Source organism: Triturus cristatus, chromosome 4_2, assembly GCF_964204655.1.
Source record: "Triturus cristatus chromosome 4_2, aTriCri1.1, whole genome shotgun sequence".
NCBI lineage: Eukaryota > Metazoa > Chordata > Amphibia > Caudata > Salamandridae > Triturus > Triturus cristatus.
The window spans coordinates 716,959,214-716,974,037 of record NC_140586.1 but is presented as its reverse complement, the minus strand read 5'-3'; the positions used below and the strand labels follow the sequence as shown (position 1 = coordinate 716,974,037).

Sequence of the window (14,824 nt, the reverse complement as noted above, 5' to 3'; positions counted from 1 at the left end):
TGACAAAAGCATTAAAAAACTGCTTACTGCAGTAAATTACAAACAGGCATTTTGAAAACCAACGAGTGTCACATTTTACAAGCAATTATTAACTATTGACTTCATTGATTTATTGCTGATTCTGTTCCATATTGGCAAAAGGAATAAATGTGCCTCTAACGATGTTGAACAGCATCGACAAATAACAAAAAAAAAGTGTGATGATGTGTATGTGTGCATGTCCACCAATGCTAATGCAGCCCAGTATGATGCAGCCATCATTTAGCCTTTTTTATTTCCTGTTCTAAGATGGCAAATGGCTAACTTAAAGTGGTAAATAAAAATAAATTAAGTTTGTGCAACATGTGCCACAAAAGGAACAGCCCAGCATTAAATTGGTTAGCACTGATGTGATTTAGAGTTGAACATTGACTGCTTTTTCAATAATCTTGCCAATGAATGGTGGGTGAGTGATGGATCGGTAGCTGGTAAGGTCCTAAGGGTCTACTATAGGGGTTGAGTAGTGAAATAGAGAGTTATGGTTGTGTTGTTCGCCATACCTGGGAAATTTCAGTGGGGTTTATTGTTTTGTAATGTAGCTATACTGGTTTGTCACCTGAAGATTTAATTATAATGTTGTTTGGTTATGCTCTTGGTAACTCATCATACGTTCCATTAACAAATACTGTTTTGCTAATATTCTACATTTTCGCATATATTTTGAGTCAAGAAAAAATACACATTATTGTTATATACCAAAATCTTGTATTAATCTTGTCCGGGGTAGGTGAGGGTAGTAACTGACTAAACACATTTTAGATTCTTGCTCTGAAGGGGTGAGATCCAGAGTGTCTGACGATGATGAGTTTTATGGGTGCACGTGATTTGGGCAGGACATTCTGTATTGGTGTGAGCAGTATTGGAAGGATGCTCTCTTTCATGAGTGTATGTTGTGATGGGGGAACGCAATGAGATCATTAGACTTAAAGGTCAGTTTGGTGAGATGGCACTTTAGTTCTACCTTGGGGGGTGTATACAAATGATGACCACAAGATAACAATTAGAGCCCAAACTGCCATTTGTTGTTCCTTTGACCTTTACACGCTGACCAACAGTAAAATCATTCACAAAGAAAAAGCTATCCCTCACCATCATGGTTCCTTTACCAGAAGTTTCCTACTGGATGCTTCGTTTTTCAAGTGCACAGAAGTTGTTATAGAGTTATGCTTTTGTGCGCCAGTGGGTTCTACACTCTTGAATCTTGAAATGTTTTCCAACTAATTCTTCTACTTTGCTAAGTCCAAGGTATTTCTGCCTTTGCTCAGTTGCAGCAGTACAGCAATTCTAACCCTGAGGATCCTGATCCAAATTTGCTCGACCCGTTGAATGAAGAAGAACAAACAAAAATTGTAAAAAACAACTGTGCTGTGAAATGGGTTAGCGCCCAGAAAGATAAGCATTTTTACTTCATCATTGACATTACTTTCTATGTTCCATCCCTCTGTTACTCATGCCTCTGATTGGACAGGTAGGTTGGCTTCTACAAAGTATATCCTTTCTTCGAGATGGTAAAGTATTAACCTGTGCATTGAACCATTGACCTGTTGTGAGACCAAAGACTCTATGGTCCTTTTGGTATCAATTATCAACTCTATGGGCCCGATTCTGATGCGGTTTGTAAATCTTACCAACTGAATCGGTTTGGGAATGGTTTCCGACCGACTCGGATCGGGAGAGTCCGACCGAACGATTACGCTTCACCCGGATGCTTCCAGATACGATTTGGTTGGACTCCCATTGACGTCAATGGGATCCTATGTTCCGACCGAATGCATAGGCTCCCATTGAAGAAAGGAGTGGCTGGGGAAAATCGGGCAGCCTGTGGTGGGCACCCCCTGGTGCCTGCCACACTGTGCATGACTGGTAAGGGGGGACCCATGGGTACCCCCACGGGCCTGATTGGGAAGGCTCTGGGTTTAAGTCTGATTCTGACCGCTGATTCGAGTCAGACGGCATGATTCAGAAAGGCTGTCCGAATCCAGCATCGTAATCAGTCGTTCGGAAACACGGCCTGTAGAGACGTACGATTCTGCACCATACGGCTCGGTCTTTCCGAATGCCGTTGGGTTCGGATTGGGATAGTCCTTACGCCTCTTACTCGCTCGGTCAGTCGGAAACCTTCCTGATTCGCTCTGAAAGATCCGATTCAGATGGAGCAAATGCCATTAGGAAGCCTTCCAAACCGCATCGGAATCGGGCCCTAGGTGTTAATGTTTACTGCAATGTGACTTGATTAATGCCTTGCAGACAAATAATGCTACTTTGAAACAAACCCTACATGAATGCTTACGAGAAGGCCCTAGTTTAATGGAGATCCTTTTAAGATTATGCAATTTTTGCATGCCATCCTGGTTCAGTTTAATCTCTGCTTCTTTCAGGTTGATATTGATTGAAAAAGTGTCTCTTACTTGATAAGCAATCAGACTGGTGTGCCTTTATCATGTGCTTCACATGTTGGAAATTGAGGATGAGTGATGGGCATCTTCCCTCTGTGACGTTGGAAAATGTTGGGTATTACCTGATTAAGAGCTGGTGCATCTGATAAGAATGCAGCATCCATGGATCATTCAAGTGATGGCTTTTGGACAGTTTCTAAGAGCCATATTACCATGGCGGTCGGACGCATCGCTGTGGGATCGATACCGGCCGACAGGTAGTCTGCGGTCCCGCCTGCCAAAAAACGATCTGACCGCTGTGTAAGCGGTTAGAAACTTGCCTTTTGAGACAGAGGCTTGTGTTGCAGCCAGGAAAAGGGCCACAGCACAAGCACCAATGACAAACATTCCTGCACCGGGTGCCAGGCACCATGTGGTGCCAGGCACAGAGTGTAAGGGTAGTTTTATGTTTTTACAAAAGATTCACTTTTATTTTGCGATAATTTTTACACTTAAAAATCAAAGTTTTCCAGAACAGCCGGAACAGCCGACGCGTTTCGTCCACCAAAGGACTTCTTCAGGGCTGTAACAGATATATACAAAGACGTATTGAAAACTTTGTTTTAACAAACAGACAAAACACAAGTTGACATAAAAAAATGCTTAGGATAACATCTAGGTGTTACCAGGCACATATACAAATATTTTCTTAAAAAGGTTATTCAAACCCACACAGAAAAGACATGACAAACTAAGTATGAGCCATTACATGTGGAAATCTATAAATTACAATATACAACAATAGTTTAAATAAGAGAGAAATGCATAGAATCAGTATACATATAATCATCTGTGAAAGGCTTATGGTCAAAAAAACTTTTTTTTTTTTGTGTATCAGAGCACTCCTCTCAAAATGTCTCGTCCTCAGTCTGGTTAAATTATCTGCCAAAACGAGAAAAGATGACCAAGGGAAGAGAATGAAAAAGAATTACAGAAGTAAGTATAAAAAAGTCTGAAAAAGGGGGGGGAGGAGAAAGGATAGGATGGTAGTGAAGAGGTAACGCAGGAAAAACACTGCCAAATGTCAAAAAAATCTAAACGGCCATGCCAGCACGATGAGAATATAAAATATATACACACCAAGCGAAAATAATCAGTGTGACGTGAAAGGTATCTCCATAGATGGTTCTTGATCTTATGTTTTCAACACCAGTGCCGATATACCCAGTGATGAAATCTAGGGTCAATGTATCTAAGGAAAACAAGTACAATATATGTACGTCCATAATTAGATCAGATGCCCGATAGAGAATTGCACCAACAAAATGTAATCATGTAAACCAGGCGAGCAGAACTTACTTCATATCCAAAAAATCAATGTCATGGTTGCAAAGCCAGTTAATCTATGAGAGAGCACACATCCAAATTTGGATCAGACAATGAGGATCGATTAAAGGCAAGTATCATCCAATCAGTTTGGCTCATGTAGATCAGTGAAGATACCTGTGATGGAAGACAGACAGCATATATGTATTCCAACGTGACCATGAATATAAATTTGCAAGAAATGATAATTGAATAAAAAGTCTTATCAATCGGTGAAGGTACATGTATTCATAAAAGAGGGGGGGGAAAGAGGAGGAGGTAGCAAAATGAAAAAGGAGATCCCTAAAGCTGAGATCGCCAACATGATACGATCTGTGGGGTATTTAACGCAGAAAAAGCGGTCCTAGTCTAACGGCCGCCGTCTTGGAATGGTATTCGATACCCCTATCAGTGCATCTATAATCACAAATAAACAACATCTTAGCGCCTCCATTCGGAAGAGTTCGAGAAAGTCGATGGAGGCACAACAGGAAAAAGCCTACAGATACCAACCATACGCTCATGAAAGCCTTAATAATGTTATAAGAAACGCGCTAAGGGGCGGGTTATATCAAACATTATGACGGTGTAAAATGTGAAAGAAAGACGTTGCCTATGGCCACACAGATACACAAACACTCGTATGCTAATTCAAAAACGTCTACTCTATTTTGGATGATAAAAGTTCACCGAGCGTTACTTTCAAAGAAAAAGATTAAAACAATGGATCCTAGACCATCATACATCCAGTAATTAACGCTAAACGAGTATCTACTGAACAAGCGAGCGCTTACCAGAATCCGTATCTCCAGAGGAGGGTCAGCCATCCACCCATCCAATCAGGTAGCCATCAGTTCTCCAATCGGGGGGTTCCATATATATAGGCCATGTAATTCGTCAAAAATGAAACGCACCTGGTTGTTCAAAGACCCACCCAAAGGTTGCCGAGCGACGAGAATGGCAAAGAAGCCCCCAATATCATGGGCGCCATCTTAGAGATATCGGAACGTCAATGAATGTTGATATGTGTGTACCGCAAATGTTAAAAATATAGTTTCAATATAAGTCCCCACTCAAAAGAGGAGATTCTTATTGTTAAACAGCGTAGGTCGAACAAAATGAACGTACCCCCAGTGTGTTAGCTGAACATACAAAAAACCCCGTAAAGGCAAACCACGGCGCGCGATATTACAAGCAAAAATGACTGAGCGACGAAGTCAGTTAATAAAAACTTATGAGTGGAGATAAGAGGGGAGAGAGGAATGGGAAATCACTCGTGTTGTGATCTCCATAGTAAAGCCGGTATGTGGACCCAACGGAAAATACTCCTTAATACATGCCGCCATCTTGGAATGGCCAGCGGGTCTCTTTGGGTAAGAATATAGTCCGTGTTTTTTTGCCCCTCCTAAGCCCCTCAGTTATGTGATATCTATTTAAGAGCAGGCCGTATCCCTCAATACATAAAGTAGAGGTGTATTCATGAAAATGCTGCATTAAAAACGTCATTATCAATGTGTGAAGATGCGTGATACCTGATAGCAAAACAGATATATATATACGACGGAAGGGTCAAACCTAGGATAAAACGGCGTGATCCATCCCCACATAACTAATGTAGTATGGTCAGTATAGGGAGATTTCGAGTCCCAATATCACTTCAGATACACCCATAAGAATAAGATTACTGCCTAATGTGTTTGATGGTGTATTCAATACAATGCTAAGTCAAAACGTCATTATCAATGTGTGAAACTTAATGATGCATGGTAACAGAACATATACATATGTGTGACGGAAGGGTCCATACTAGGATAAACGGCATGACCCATCCCCGCATAACTAGTGTAATACAGTCAGCATAAAGAAAAAACAACAAGTCCCAGTATCTCTTCAGATCCATCCATAAGAATAAAGTTACTACCTCAGAAAAGGATGAGAAACAACCCTTCCCAAAAAAAGAGGTGAAATAGGTTCTTGTAAGAATAGGTAATAAAGCGTCAAAAAAAGTGGGGAAGGGGTTGAGTCTAAGGATGAAAAAACAGTATAGGGGTCCAAATGTTAAGCGCCCTGTAGGTGGGGGGGGGTAAGGATATCAGATTGCAATAAATGCATGGAGGTTCAATCGTAATTAAAAACTAGATCAGGGAATGTGACATGTAAAGAGAGATGCTCTTTAACAGTATAGAAACGATCCAGATTTTCAGAGAACACATCAACCCACTGCAAGAGAGCATACAGACATATCCCTCTTACATATATCGTAAAGGGGAGATGTACCCAGTCAGATGATACCCAAAGTATATGCCTCTAAACCCTTTTGAGATGTTAGGGTAGAGGTGTCTCCAGAATGAAAGCAAAAGGTCTGAGGGCATTTAGAGAAAATAGTGCATCTCTGATTCGCTATTATGGCCCATCTCGACACAGCGGAGTTTGCAAATCCAGCCGGCCTCATTCCTTCTCAGGGCAAGTTCCCTGTTTCCTCCTCGGGGTGACACTGGTATGTGGTCTATGCCAAAGAACCATAGTTCATTGGACTTGTGTTGTTTTTCTTGGAAGTGGAAAGTCAGGGGGTATCTGGAGTCACCGTTGTTTATTGCCCTTTGGTGTTCCTGTATGCGGGTCCTAAGTTCCCTTTTAGTACTGCCCACATATATTATGTTACAAGGGCATCCTAAAATGTATGTGACAAACGTTGTTCTACACGTTATGATGTGTCTGATCTCGTATGTCCTTTCACTGTTGAATTGGAAAGTGCGCATTCTGTTTTTTCCAATCCTACAGACACAGCATTTGGTACATGTGTAGAAACCCCCTTGGCCCTCTCTCATCCAGTTAGAATTGTTTGGCGATCTGATCAAGCTCGGGCAGAGCATATTTCTCAGGCTACGACCACGCCTGTAGGTAATTTTGGGGTTTCGTGTGATCGAGTCCTTAAGACCTGGAACATCCTCCAGGAGTCTCCAGTGTTTGCGGAGGATATTATAGATCCTGCTACTGTCTCTGTTATACCCCGTCACCAGGGCCACGGGCAAATGTTCCCCCCTCTTTTTACGTGGAGTTCTCTCCTCTAGTGTGCTTTCACGCTTGATGTTCAGTGCCCTCTTCTCTGTTTTGTTCATGAGGGTCACTGGATAACCCCTAGCCAGGAATCTTTCCTTAGTCTCTGTGATGTGGTGTATGAATGAGTCTTGGGTGCTACAGATCCTTCTCATTCTTACCATCTCCCCGAAAGGGATGTTGTTTACCACTTGTCGGGGGTGGGCGCTTTCATAGTGTAAAACACTATTACAGGCGGTGCTTTTTCGGTGGACTGTACTGTGGATCACATTGTTCTGCACAAAAAATTGGATATCCAAAAAATCTATTTTCTCCTTGTTCCAGTTTAAAGTGAACTTCACATTATACGGGTTATCATTAAGGTAGGTGTAATAATCCAAAAGGTCTGGGACAGGTCCATTCCAAATGATAATGACATCGTCGATGTACCTGCCCCAGAACAAAACATGCTCAGTCCATGTGGTTGAATGTCTACCCCAGGCATGCACCCGCTCATACCAGCCCATGAAAAGGCCGGCATAAGCGGGCGCAAACCTGGACCCCATGGCCGTGCCCTGTATCTGTTGATACCATCTATTGTCGTGGAGAAAAAAGTTTTTTGACAGAATTATGTCTGTCATCTCCATGAGCATGTCATTGTGAGCCAGGTGATCAGCCGTACGCTGACCCAAATAAAACTCCAACGCCCTGACACCAAACTCCTTCTTTATGCAGGTATAGAGACTGGTCACGTCCAGTGTGACAAACATCATTGAGTCCTGCCACTCCAATCCTTCAAATTTGGAAAGAATGTCCTTACTGTCTTTGATGTAAGCAGGTAGTCTCTGTACCAAGGGTTGCAGAAAGCCATCCACGTATTGCGACAACCTCTCAGTAGGGGAGTTGATTCCAGAGATTATGGGTCGCCCTGGTGGAAAGGGACCACCTTTGTGAACTTTCGGTAGGACATAGATGCATGGAAATGTGGGCTCCATGACTGACAAATATCTATGTTCCTTTTCATCCAAAAGCCCAATTTCCCGCCATTCGAAAAGTCTGTTATTGATATAGTCGCATAGTTGTTTGATGGGGTTAGCGGTTAGTCTCGTGTAACATGTGGTGTCCGAAAGTTGTCTCTCTATCTCCCCCATGTAGTCTGTTTTTTCCATGACGACCACGTTACCCCCTTTATCGGCCTCTCGGATGACTAATGTGGAATTTGCTTTCAGTTCCTTAAGGGCCTGATTCTCGGCCAGAGATAGATTGAATGTAGTCGTGTTATTTTTGGTATATGCAGCCTTCATGTCGTATAAATCGTGGCATACCCTATCATAAAAGATGTCAATATTGGGGTGTGTCCCCATTGGTATGAACTTTGATTTCTCTTTAAGGTTGCTGTTTACATTTAGATCTTCCGTCAAATCTAGTTCAATACGTAAATCCTCCGTATCTATTTCTGTTTCAAATTCAATCGAAAGCATGGCTTTGAGGGCATTAAACTCTGAAACCGTCTGTTCAACATGGGGTTGTTCGGAATTAGTTTCCACACGTGGAGGCAGAGTGTTTGCAAAATGATCCTTTAATTTTAGATTACGTACAAATTTATACACATCAACGAAGATATCAACATCATTCCCCGTTTGAGTCGGGCAAAACCCAAGCCCCTTACCAAGAACAGAAATTTCGTTGTCAGTGAGATCTTTTTTTGAGAGATTAACTATCTTCAATTCGTCAGTCCTGTTTATCCCAGATTCCCCTATTTTCTGATTCCTCCCTTCCTTGTTCTGGTTGTCCTCTCTGGGATTTCGTTTGCGGGTTTGTTTAAGGCGCTGTTCCTGCCATCTCCTACCCCCCCTTCTTGTCTTGTGTCTTTTCCCAAAGTCCTTCCCCCTACCCTGACTTTCTCCATTTCTAATAAAAAAGACGAAGTCTGGATGTTCTCTGCTGGTTTGGGGGTTGGCGTCTCCGGGGTTATGGAGCTAACAGAGGATGAGACTGATGACACACTGCCCGTGAATGATGATGATCCCAGGGTATCCTCACGTTGTCTCTTTCCCTCCCCTGTCACCTTGATGTTGTCGTATTTCCGAGCAAACGTGTAAACCCTTCCATCCCTATAGTCTCTATCATCCCTTCGTATTTTCCTCACTTTCTTATCTTTCAGGTAAATTAGATGATCATCCAAGATTTTGTTTAGGATTTCATAATTTTTCCCAATCGTCTCCTTGGGATCCATGGAGGCTATTTCGGTCTCAAGTTCTGTAATCTCTTGTTGTAGTTTTTTCCCTTTCCCCTCCGCATTTTTTATGAGGATTTTCATCATCACGAATGAGGCATCGTGAAGATTTTTTTCCCAGTCCCTGAGGTCATCCTCCTCTAAATTCTCAAAGGTGGGGAAAATTAAGATTCTTAAACCCCTTGGGATTTTGTCATTTTCCATGTATTTTGCTAAGGTGGTGCCATCCCACCACCTTGCCATTTCCGCCTTTTTCAGTCTCTCAAGTTTTTGAAATTTAATTTTTAAGCCCTCAGGGCTCGGGGTTGCAGTTGTAGTACCCCCGGCCCCCGGGTTGTTACCGAATAGGTCCTGTGCCAACTCATGTCTTCTGTCCTTAAACTGAGCCATATATGTACTAGGATTGGAAAACTAATTAAACGTAACAGAGTGTCCCACTAAACAGTATGTGAGCTAAAACCGTGCTAACAGGGGTGACAAAATATATAGAACCAAACACAAGGCTAGCGGTGGCCCTCTAGAACAGCACCGGTTTTGAAAATTACCCAATATCAGTTATGGTGATATAATTCAATCACCGCAAGTGTGCAAACTTGGTAGACACCCGCCAGCACAATGTCGTTCCAAAAAACTGGAAGATATATGTACAATCACCAAACCAAATGCACCACTTAAACACTGTAAGTTAAATCATATTCAGATTCTTGAGTAGTTTTATGTTTTTACAAAAGATCCACTTTTATTTTGCGATAATTTTTACACTTAAAAATCAAAGTTTTCCAGAACAGCCGGAACAGCCGACGCGTTTCGTCCACCAAAGGACTTCTTCAGGGCTGTAACAGATATATACAAAGACGTATTGAAAACTTTGTTTTAACAAACAGACAAAACACAAGTTGACATAAAAAAATGCTTAGGATAACATCTAGGTGTTACCAGGCACATATACAAATATTTTCTTAAAAAGGTTATTCAAACCCACACAGAAAAGACATGACAAACTAAGTATGAGCCATTACATGTGGAAATCTATAAATTACAATATACAACAATAGTTTAAATAAGAGAGAAATGCATAGAATCAGTATACATATAATCATCTGTGAAAGGCTTATGGTCAAAAAAACTTTTTTTTTTTTTTGTGTATCAGAGCACTCCTCTCAAAATGTCTCGTCCTCAGTCTGGTTAAATTATCTGCCAAAACGAGAAAAGATGACCAAGGGAAGAGAATGAAAAAGAATTACAGAAGTAAGTATAAAAAAGTCTGAAAAAAGGGGGGGGAGGAGAAAGGATAGGATGGTAGTGAAGAGGTAACGCAGGAAAAACACTGCCAAATGTCAAAAAAATCTAAACGGCCATGCCAGCACGATGAGAATATAAAATATATACACACCAAGCGAAAATAATCAGTGTGACGTGAAAGGTATCTCCATAGATGGTTCTTGATCTTATGTTTTCAACACCAGTGCCGATATACCCAGTGATGAAATCTAGGGTCAATGTATCTAAGGAAAACAAGTACAATATATGTACGTCCATAATTAGATCAGATGCCCGATAGAGAATTGCACCAACAAAATGTAATCATGTAAACCAGGCGAGCAGAACTTACTTCATATCCAAAAAATCAATGTCATGGTTGCAAAGCCAGTTAATCTATGAGAGAGCACACATCCAAATTTGGATCAGACAATGAGGATCGATTAAAGGCAAGTATCATCCAATCAGTTTGGCTCATGTAGATCAGTGAAGATACCTGTGATGGAAGACAGACAGCATATATGTATTCCAACGTGACCATGAATATAAATTTGCAAGAAATGATAATTGAATAAAAAGTCTTATCAATCGGTGAAGGTACATGTATTCATAAAAGAGGGGGGGGAAAGAGGAGGAGGTAGCAAAATGAAAAAGGAGATCCCTAAAGCTGAGATCGCCAACATGATACGATCTGTGGGGTATTTAACGCAGAAAAAGCGGTCCTAGTCTAACGGCCGCCGTCTTGGAATGGTATTCGATACCCCTATCAGTGCATCTATAATCACAAATAAACAACATCTTAGCGCCTCCATTCGGAAGAGTTCGAGAAAGTCGATGGAGGCACAACAGGAAAAAGCCTACAGATACCAACCATACGCTCATGAAAGCCTTAATAATGTTATAAGAAACGCGCTAAGGGGCGGGTTATATCAAACATTATGACGGTGTAAAATGTGAAAGAAAGACGTTGCCTATGGCCACACAGATACACAAACACTCGTATGCTAATTCAAAAACGTCTACTCTATTTTGGATGATAAAAGTTCACCGAGCGTTACTTTCAAAGAAAAAGATTAAAACAATGGATCCTAGACCATCATACATCCAGTAATTAACGCTAAACGAGTATCTACTGAACAAGCGAGCGCTTACCAGAATCCGTATCTCCAGAGGAGGGTCAGACATCCACCCATCCAATCAGGTAGCCATCAGTTCTCCAATCGGGGGGTTCCATATATATAGGCCATGTAATTCGTCAAAAATGAAACGCACCTGGTTGTTCAAAGACCCACCCAAAGGTTGCCGAGCGACGAGAATGGCAAAGAAGCCCCCAATATCATGGGCGCCATCTTAGAGATATCGGAACGTCAATGAATGTTGATATGTGTGTACCGCAAATGTTAAAAATATAGTTTCAATATAAGTCCCCACTCAAAAGAGGAGATTCTTATTGTTAAACAGCGTAGGTCGAACAAAATGAACGTACCCCCAGTGTGTTAGCTGAACATACAAAAAACCCCGTAAAGGCAAACCACGGCGCGCGATATTACAAGCAAAAATGACTGAGCGACGAAGTCAGTTAATAAAAACTTATGAGTGGAGATAAGAGGGGAGAGAGGAATGGGAAATCACTCGTGTTGTGATCTCCATAGTAAAGCCGGTATGTGGACCCAACGGAAAATACTCCTTAATACATGCCGCCATCTTGGAATGGCCAGCGGGTCTCTTTGGGTAAGAATATAGTCCGTGTTTTTTTGCCCCTCCTAAGCCCCTCAGTTATGTGATATCTATTTAAGAGCAGGCCGTATCCCTCAATACATAAAGTAGAGGTGTATTCATGAAAATGCTGCATTAAAAACGTCATTATCAATGTGTGAAGATGCGTGATACCTGATAGCAAAACAGATATATATATACGACGGAAGGGTCAAACCTAGGATAAAACGGCGTGATCCATCCCCACATAACTAATGTAGTATGGTCAGTATAGGGAGATTTCGAGTCCCAATATCACTTCAGATACACCCATAAGAATAAGATTACTGCCTAATGTGATTTCCCATTCCTCTCTCCCCTCTTATCTCCACTCATAAGTTTTTATTAACTGACTTCGTCGCTCAGTCATTTTTGCTTGTAATATCGCGCGCCGTGGTTTGCCTTTACGGGGTTTTTTGTATGTTCAGCTATCACACTGGGGGTACGTTCATTTTGTTCGACCTACGCTGTTTAACAATAAGAATCTCCTCTTTTGAGTGGGGACTTATATTGAAACTATATTTTTAACATTTGCGGTACACACATATCAACATTCATTGACGTTCCGATATCTCTAAGATGGCGCCCATGATATTGGGGGCTTCTTTGCCATTCTCGTCGCTCGGCAACCTTTGGGTGGGTCTTTGAACAACCAGGTGCGTTTCATTTTTGACGAATTACATGGCCTATATATATGGAACCCCCCGATTGGAGAACTGATGGCTACCTGATTGGATGGGTGGATGTCTGACCCTCCTCTGGAGATACGGATTCTGGTAAGCGCTCGCTTGTTCAGTAGATACTCGTTTAGCGTTAATTACTGGATGTATGATGGTCTAGGATCCATTGTTTTAATCTTTTTCTTTGAAAGTAACGCTCGGTGAACTTTTATCATCCAAAATAGAGTAGACGTTTTTGAATTAGCATACGAGTGTTTGTGTATCTGTGTGGCCATAGGCAACGTCTTTCTTTCACATTTTACACCGTCATAATGTTTGATATAACCCGCCCCTTAGCGCGTTTCTTATAACATTATTAAGGCTTTCATGAGCGTATGGTTGGTATCTGTAGGCTTTTTCCTGTTGTGCCTCCATCGACTTTCTCGAACTCTTCCGAATGGAGGCGCTAAGATGTTGTTTATTTGTGATTATAGATGCACTGATAGGGGTATCGAATACCATTCCAAGACGGCGGCCGTTAGACTAGGACCGCTTTTTCTGCGTTAAATACCCCACAGATCGTATCATGTTGGCGATCTCAGCTTTAGGGATCTCCTTTTTCATTTTGCTACCTCCTCCTCTTTCCCCCCCTCTTTTATGAATACATGTACCTTCACCGATTGATAAGACTTTTTATTCAATTATCATTTCTTGCAAATTTATATTCATGGTCACGTTGGAATACATATATGCTGTCTGTCTTCCATCACAGGTATCTTCACTGATCTACATGAGCCAAACTGATTGGATGATACTTGCCTTTAATCGATCCTCATTGTCTGATCCAAATTTGGATGTGTGCTCTCTCATAGATTAACTGGCTTTGCAACCATGACATTGATTTTTTGGATATGAAGTAAGTTCTGCTCGCCTGGTTTACATGATTACATTTTGTTGGTGCAATTCTCTATCGGGCATCTGATCTAATTATGGACGTACATATATTGTACTTGTTTTCCTTAGATACATTGACCCTAGATTTCATCACTGGGTATATCGGCACTGGTGTTGAAAACATAAGATCAAGAACCATCTATGGAGATACCTTTCACGTCACACTGATTATTTTCGCTTGGTGTGTATATATTTTATATTCTCATCGTGCTGGCATGGCCGTTTAGATTTTTTTGACATTTGGCAGTGTTTTTCCTGCGTTACCTCTTCACTACCATCCTATCCTTTCTCCTCCCCCCCCTTTTTTCAGACTTTTTTATACTTACTTCTGTAATTCTTTTTCATTCTCTTCCCTTGGTCATCTTTTCTCGTTTTGGCAGATAATTTAACCAGACTGAGGACGAGACATTTTAAGAGGAGTGCTCTGATACACAAAAAAAAAAAAAGTTTTTTTGACCATAAGCCTTTCACAGATGATTATATGTATACTGATTCTATGCATTTCTCTCTTATTTAAACTATTGTTGTATATTGTAATTTATAGATTTCCACATGTAATGGCTCATACTTAGTTTGTCATGTCTTTTCTGTGTGGGTTTGAATAACCTTTTTAAGAAAATATTTGTATATGTGCCTGGTAACACCTAGATGTTATCCTAAGCATTTTTTTATGTCAACTTGTGTTTTGTCTGTTTGTTAAAACAAATTTTTCAATACGTCTTTGTATATATCTGTTACAGCCCTGAAGAAGTCCTTTGGTGGACGAAACGCGTCGGCTGTTCCGGCTGTTCTGGAAAACTTTGATTTTTAAGTGTAAAAATTATCGCAAAATAAAAGTGGATCTTTTGTAAAAACATAAAACTACTCAAGAATCTGAATATGATTTAACTTACAGTGTTTAAGTGGTGCATTTGGTTTGGTGATTGTACATATATCTTCCAGTTTTTTGGAACGACATTGTGCTGGCGGGTGTCTACCAAGTTTGCACACTTGCGGTGATTGAATTATATCACCATAACTGATATTGGGTAATTTTCAAAACCGGTGCTGTTCTAGAGGGCCACCGCTAGCCTTGTGTTTGGTTCTATATATTTTGTCACCCCTGTTAGCACGGTTTTAGCTCACATACTGTTTAGTGGGACACT

The 14,824-nt window shown here is 41.1% G+C and overlaps 1 protein-coding gene across 2 annotated transcripts in view; it reads right to left on the bottom strand.

Annotated features, from left to right (window-relative positions):
* SLC1A7 (solute carrier family 1 member 7) overlaps positions 1–14,824 on the bottom strand; it is a 632,908-nt gene that overhangs the window by 196,426 nt on the left and 421,658 nt on the right. The gene's annotated exons all lie outside the window — the stretch shown is intronic.